Genomic DNA, 8,059 nt, shown 5'->3' on the forward strand with positions numbered 1-8,059 from the left:
ACCCATGTCTTCTTCCATAAATTTTTAGCTATACATATATTACAAATATTTTTTTTTCATAAAGACACATATGTCATCAGCAGAGGATTGCGGTCGCGTGAGTTATAGTTGCCTGCACTAACTATAACGGGGGAATTTCAATGGTTTTTTATCAGTAAAATGTCCGCTAACTATAACTTGTGTGAAACCTATGGTTTTTTCAGTGAATTTGCAAGGTTTTTTAAATGCTAATTCCTAACTATAACGTGTGTGAAACCTATGGTTTTTTCCAGTGAATTTGTACGGTTTTTTAAATGCTAAGTTACTTTACGCCGTTCGTGGCGTGCGCGCCCACTTTACGCAGTTCGTTCCGTGCGCGCACGGTGCGCTTCGCGCACCGTGCGCGCACAGTGAGCACGCGGTGCGCTTCGCGCACCGCGCGCCCACTTTACGCAGTTAGTGCCGTGCACGCAGGGTGGGCACGCGGTGCGCTACGCGCACTGCGTGCCCACGTTACGCTAGATGGGCCATGTACGCACGATGCGCTTCGCGCACCGTCCGCACACGGAGGCCGTATTAGGCGCATCGTTGTTAAATGTTATCTATTGATTGGTCTTTGTTTTTATAAGCCATGCGTGTGGAGAACGTGGATATTGGGTTTTTTTTAATTTATTTTTTACCGTACCCTAGAAGATAACATAAACATACCTGAACATTTAAAAATTACACATAATGAGGAACCTTGCCTTTTACATGACATCCTAAATATTGAGTAACAAATTCTAATATTCTCTACAACAAACAACTTAATGAAACTTAGCCATGGTCAAACCTGGATGATGGATGGGACCTTCAAAAAGTGTCCCAAACTGTTCACTCAGATATACACCATACATGGTGAATATCTGAATATCAAAACACAAATATCTCTTTTATATATGCCCTACTACCTAATAAACAAAGAAGAATTTACTACGAGCTCTTAAACCACATAAAAAATTAAACAAATAACTACTTCTCCCAAAATATAATCATAGACTTTGAACAAGTCATGATTCAAATAGGCCTGACTGTAAAATCCAACATTAAGTCGGCGAGCGAGGAAAATCCAGCGCAAGACCACCTCCCGGTGAGATTTCTCAACACGGGCAGTTGCGGCAGGTGGCTACCGCTCATGTTGAGAAACCTGCCACTCACTTTGAGGAAGCTGCTGCTCGAGCAGAACACCTACTCAAGTGGTAGAAAGAAGCTTCGCACTCTTGCACTGCATGTAGGGCCATTCACGCTGATTTTACAGCACGGAATAAACTCCCAGCGCTGAAAATCAGCGCAACTTACCTCACTCCACTGCTTTCAGAACTCCATGGCGTGCAAAGAGTTCTTTTGTCACTTCATGGAGTTCCATGTGGTGGAACTCCATGAACTCCACCCAAGCCTAGATTCAAACCATTCTGAAGATATACCCCACACAGCTATACACGGCTGTTACTATAGTTTCAGTCAAATTATATGAAGACACTTCCAAAAATCTGCACTGAGTGTAGAATATTCCACAAACAGCCAATTTGCCTTTGAAATGATAGTGCTAGCCTATGTCTCTATCACAGGGGTAACCAACCTCTACAATTTACTAATAGAAAGACCTTTCTACCAACAAAATTAAGACAAACACACTTGGGTTTTCAGGCTCCATTCCTGTGGACACAGATGCCAACCTAAATTCCAAATACCATAGTGGACTGTCTATGACAGCACTTTGGCACAGGAAGCCAAGAACTATGAATGGATTCATCTGTAAAAAAATTGATCCTAATGTTAGCAAACAAACAACAAGAATGTACCCCATTCTACAATTTAAAGTTAAACTCTTCATAAATAACAAAGGACTACATTATTTAGAAACAATAGACAAAAGCATATTATAAAATAAATATCAAACTACCAAAGTCCTCAGAAAGTATGACAAACTCTATGTCAATCTATTTTCTTTAAAATGATAAAAGTAATATTTTGTTAGATCAGTCAAACAGCTACTTAAAATTGAAATGTATGTAAAGACTGATATAATAAAAATATATGTAAACTAGATTAAAAAATATATAACCAACCAAATTAGAGAAAATAAAACTCAAAAATCACATAAAATAATTACAACACATAATCCAAACAATTACACATAACAATGACATAAATTTGACAAAAACAATTTAGGCCCTCATTACGATGAGAGTCGTAATTCCTCCGACTACAGGTCAGAGGTTTCCGAGCCACTTTGTGGTTTCAGTTTCGCCCGCCATGTTATGATGCAGACGGTCAAAAGTGAAACCGGCTGGTCATTCCGGTTATATTCCGACTGGCTCCTCGAGCCCGTCGGCCAGTCGGAGACTGGCACGTAATCCCTATGGATGGCGTTTTCTCAGTAGTGATTGTGATATTGGTTTCCCACAGGCTTTCTAACGTGGAAAGCCTGTCAGAAAGCGACATTGGCAGCCCATAGCAGGGCACCCTGCAGCCTCCGGTTGGGGGCTGAGGGGGCACCATTCCTGCACCGTGTGGAAGGAATCCTGAGGTACCTGCCACACGGTGCAGGGATGAACAGATTCTTTCATTTGTCTATGGGAGCTTTTGCTACAGTTGGTTTATGGCTGTAGCACAAGCTCCCATAGACAAATGGGAGTATGCGACCACACCATGTGTCCACCCGACATCATAATTAGGCCCATAATGTCACATCTCCCATACAAAATAAAAAAAAGAATTACAACTTACTATTTTGTAGCTGCAGATCTTTCTCAGTCTCCGCGTAACAAAAATTAGTAATCATTCAGAAATTAGATAAATTAATCAAAAAATTCCTCCAAAAATGCAAAAATATAATGAATTCAATTGAAAACACCCAAAGCAAAATCCAAAGTATCAAGATTCTGTAAAAAAATAAAGGGCCCTTGCAATAAGTTATACATTAGGAAGACCAATCAAGAAATCAGGTAAAGGACCATACAGCACAAATCGTGAATAAAGCGCAAAGTGGTAACAGCTCCACTTGTAAACCATTGGATAGAAAACCACCACTCTGAATCTGACATCAGCTGGACAGTGTTAGCAACAATAAAAGCCAACCAGAGGTGGTGACACAGATAAAAAATGTAATCACAAAGAAGCCTATTTTATAGTGTATTTCAATACTTTGTCGATTGGTCTTAATGAAATGTCTGAATTACACAATCTATCTGGTAGATAAACATTTTAGACTTATACCCCAATCTACATTATCAGGTTCTTCATATAAAAACACTTTGTCAGATACACTGGATTCAGCTTGTAAGAATCGTTCTTGACAAAGTGCTCTAATCCCTTACTCCACCAAACTACAAGTCCCATAATTCCTTGAGACCTAATACGGGCCCAATCAGCATCTACTTCATTAGTATGTCCCATCACTAGCACGAAATCGCTGTCGAACATTGCATCGTGGAGAAATTGTGGCCTCTAATGCATGCCGCGGCTGGAATAGGGTTGTTTTCGCCAAGTAAGGGTTCCTACCTTGTTGTCCGCGGAATTCGAGCTGTTGACTTGCTGGGCAGTTCACTAGTTAGCGTAGCTGCCCATGTGAGTGACCGACATTTGTGTGCATTGCATTTTGTAAGCGCGCTGTCAGACTGTCAATCTTGGGCAGTCTTGAGTGCCGTCTGAATGTTATTCTTGGGTTGTCTTGAGCCTTGCGACACGTCCGTTTTGCTCTACAGTTTATGAACAAGCCTGTTTCGTTGATGGAATTGGCAGAGGAGTCCTGAACATTACGTTGGAGTAAAATTCTGTTACTTACATTGTAGATTGCTCCATCAAGCAATTCTGTTGCAATAGATGCCACGCCCAGTATTACTGACGAACCAGATCGTGTTCCAATTGAGTTACTTTTTTTGACAGGATCGTCTATTAGGATGGTGACCGTAGAAGTTTGTGTTTGGGGCACAATATTGCCCTATTAAACGGTGCCATGGTGACAAAGCTTTGTCTTTTTGTTACAGTGCAGATGAACATAACTGAAACCTGCTGGGTGATATTATCATCAGTCTTTTGAAGTAATTTCATAGGTTTCTGGAGTTTTTTAAGTTAGAATACACAGACTAGTGTGCTAAACACTTTGTTTATATGTTTTTTAGATCCTGCCACCAGTTCCTTGTCCTGAGGAGAGCCCTGATGAGCAATCTTTAGAAATGTAAAATATGTAAATGTAAATCTGTATTTGTAAAGTGCAAACTACTCAGGCGCTGGAAGCTGTCGTGGAAATTAAGCAAAGCTGTTGCCCAGAGTCACATGGTGCTGAGCTGAGCCGCCGCCGGAGCGAACCGTGAACCCTGTGCTCCTAGGTCAGCTGCCCTTGGCCACTGCACCACACCTCTCCACGTCAGAGGGTTCCAAACGCGTTGACCACTATTTGAGCACCTACTGTGAACTATTAATTACACGATTTGGAAAATACCAGTGTAAACCAGGGCAATGTCCAATGGTAAATGCTTTAAATCTTATCCTGGTTGTTACAATTATGTGTTTGAAGAGGTGCCTTATCCAGTGATCATGAAAGCAATGCAATTAATTTTTTAGATTGTATTTAAGACGTTAATAATAATAATTTTCCAGCTCTTGTTTAGATTTGTAAAAATGAGTACTGTTTATTTGTTGTGTCCCGTGTGTCATTATATGTTTTACAGTAACATTGTCAACTGTGGTTTGTTCAAATTGTGTTTTGTTTTTCATTCATGTGAAAACTTTTGTATGTTATCTTTTGTGTGTGTCAACAAATGGTTGTATTACATTTACAAATGGAATTAAAAATAAAGAATCAAATGGTGACTGGAGCTATTGATTTGAGCAGCCACTAATGAAGTGAAATTATAAAGTGTTTGTCAGTGTTGCATTTTTTGTTTGATTTAACTTTCTAAAAGTGGCATATTAAAAATTGTAAATTAAAATCAATTTTTACTAAAGGTGGGCGGAGTTGGTCGAGTGCCACTAACCAGAGTTCCATGGAGTCTCCGCTCCACTCCACCCTAATTTAAAAAAATTGCAAATATTCACTTACTTGCTCTCGTGTCTCCGGGCTGCCCTCCTCCTCGCCGTGGTCTCCTCCTCGCTGCCCTCGTGCAAACCCCTACTTTGTACCTCTTGTGAGGACTGCACATGCACGCGCATGAGCAGTCATCCCTAGACGTACAAAGTAGAGGTTTGCGACCGGTGAGGACAGTGAGAAGGAGAGACAACGGTGAGGAGGAGGGCAGCCTGGAGATGCCAGAGCAGGTACGTGATTTTTTCCTGTTCTGACTTGGGAGTGGGTGCAGGGGCTAACTCCGCTACACCGCTGAGTCTGAGTTTTTGCCTGAACTCTGTCTTCCCAGCGCAGCGTGGAGTTGGCAAAACTCCACAAACTCCGCTATTGGAGTGGAGTTCGCCCCCCGGGCTTAATTTTTACCATTAAAGAGGATTTTTTATTAGAATTCTCAAAGACATCAAACATGAAATGTGCACCTTTCCAAAATCAAAAGTTAGCACTTATTAAATGTAATAAGGTAAACAAATGTTACCCTCTGGGAGAGGTAAGCCTCACAATGGTGAACAACAAATTTAGTCATTGTTCGCTACCAGAACGTGTAAAACGTAAGTGTAAATGTCCACCCATTTATTTACACTTCGCCCTGCCCTCTGGGCTACCTAAGCTTTACCTTAGGGGTGACCTATATCCAATAAAAGGAGAGTTTCAGGCTTGGCAAGGGGTTATGGGCCAAGGGAGCAATGTGTCAAACCTGGGAAAAGTTTTAAGGGGCTACTTAAATGGGTGGTACAATAAGTATTGCAGGCCCATTATTAGCATTTCATTTACTAGCCCTCTGTATATAGTGTACTACTCTACAAAGGACTTACAAGTAAAATAAATATTCCAATACTCTACAAAGGACTTACAAGTAAATTAAATATGCCAATCTGTTGTAAGCCAATTTTACCATATTTAAAGGCGAGAGCACAAGGACTTTAGCACTGGTTAGCAACGGTGAAGTGCACAGAGTCCTAAGGCCAACAAAAACAAATTCAGCAAAACTAGGGGAGCGGTGAAGGCAACATTTTTGGTGGAATACCTCCCTAAGGCTGATAGGGCTAACAGGGTGAAAGCAAGTTAATTACATTGCCTTTAGAGGGATCCATGGGATGGGACATCACATCTCCCTGCATGTCCTCATGTGGTGTCCCACTACTTATCTTGCTATCAACACATATCATGTGTAGGACACTTCTTAGTCATGGATCCGTAAAGAGTGAGGAGGTACCTCTGGCTGTAGTGGTAGGAGGACTCAGGAACTTAACCACTTTTGTGTGAACCTAAGCCACAAGGGCAGGCGTATATGTTATGGTGAGTACATGCCATAGCCTGAGAAAGTGGGTATTCAGGATCCCAAAGTCTGTACAGAAGTATAAAATGCTGATGTTTTGCTGTGAAAGAGGATGTGTAAATCAGCACAAAGGTACAGCACCCAACCTACTGTGAATATCTTCTTTTGGGGAGCTGAAACAGAGGCTTTATGGTGTTTCCTGGATCTCAGTAACCAGAGGCATTATGTAGATATGATGGTCTATTTTTCCAGATTAGACTTGGCCCACTGGACCAGTAATGTGTGCCACTCCTCTACAGGTTAGAGGCAAACACATGATCTGAGGTGGGGAGATATCTTCAAGATCCGGGCAACACTGAAAATATGGGTCTTCAGTTGTTTCCCTGTGGACAGAAAAGAAAAGGTCTTCGCAAGGTGGATAAAGAGAGTGGTGTTTACATGAAATATCTTTGACTCTTCATAGCAAGAGCACTGTTTCCAGGAGAAGGACTGAGACACATTGTGGTGAAGAAAGATATTCTGGGATTAACAGGTTCTGCAGGAAAATGTATCCAAACAGTTGCTTGTAATACATGTTTCACTGAGATGAATAGCTAATGAGTCACCCATGACAAGATGCATCCACAGTATCTTGGCCAGGAGACATATCTTTCTAATAAAAAATGCTCTGTTTTGCAATGGAGTAAGATGGAAAAATACTGGAAATTTCCACTGCACAGTGATTCTGACATGTCACCATGTTGGAGCTGTATGTTCCACTCCATGCAAAAGGGAACAAGAGCCTACAACTAGAGGAGGGGCGAGGGTTGCAAACAGGGTTTACGCCAACAATACCTCACTAAAAATTACTCACTGAAAAAGTCCCTGAAATAAGGTTCCTTTTAAAATAACCTACTACAAATAGAATATTGAAGGACAGCACCCTGAGTGTCTGCTTAATAAACAGGATGTGTGTTTTGTATGGGGAGTATCTAGCCTTCTAATGGTAAGACATGAAGAGACCTACATGTACTCATGAAAAGGCACGAAGAGACATAACTCATGGTAAGGCATGATGGGATTTACCGGTAATCACACGAAGGCATAAGTAGTCTCACACGTGTTCATATGAAGGCATGCAACAGCTTTCATATACAGATTGAGAAGCATGAGCAGACTTACTAATCATATTAATGCATGAGGAGACTTACATATACTCATGATAAGGCATAAAGAAAGTTTACTTATGGTAAGGCGTGAGGAGAATTAGATGTACTGACATGTAGGCATAAATAGTCTTATAAAAACTCACAAGAAGACATAAGAAGCCTACATATACTTACAGTGAGGCGTTAGGAGACTTACACATACTCATTTTAAGGTTTCAGGAGTCTGATACTCCTAGAAAGGCACGAGAGGCCTAAATATACTGATAGCAAGGCATTAGGAGACTTACACACGCCCATATTAAGGTATCAGGAGCCTGACAAATACTCATAGGAAGGCATGAGAAGCCTTACACATATTGGCTTTGAGAATTACAATGACTTGCTTGATTCATAAAGGCCTCTGGAATACTTCAATCAAAGTTATGATTTTCAGAATTATCCTGGGGTACTGCTGAGGAATGTCCACAAGATTAGAATATCAAGGAAATGTCACAAACATTAATTTATTTTCCTGCACTTGGAATACATATTTCCTTGTGAAGGCTTCTC

At 40.9% G+C, this 8,059-nt stretch overlaps 1 long non-coding RNA gene across 1 annotated transcript; it reads left to right on the plus strand.

Moving 5' to 3' along the window:
* Positions 1 to 3,419: 3,419 nt before the first annotated feature.
* On the plus strand, positions 3,420 to 4,833 carry LOC146788892 (uncharacterized). The gene is made up of 2 exons (XR_014969718.1): positions 3,420 to 3,508; positions 4,143 to 4,833. It is a non-coding gene; the product is annotated as an uncharacterized LOC146788892 (long non-coding RNA).
* The last annotated feature ends 3,226 nt before the right edge of the window (positions 4,834 to 8,059 follow it).

The sequence above is a fragment of the Triturus cristatus genome, chromosome 10 (genome assembly GCF_964204655.1).
Source record: "Triturus cristatus chromosome 10, aTriCri1.1, whole genome shotgun sequence".
Lineage (NCBI taxonomy): Eukaryota > Metazoa > Chordata > Amphibia > Caudata > Salamandridae > Triturus > Triturus cristatus.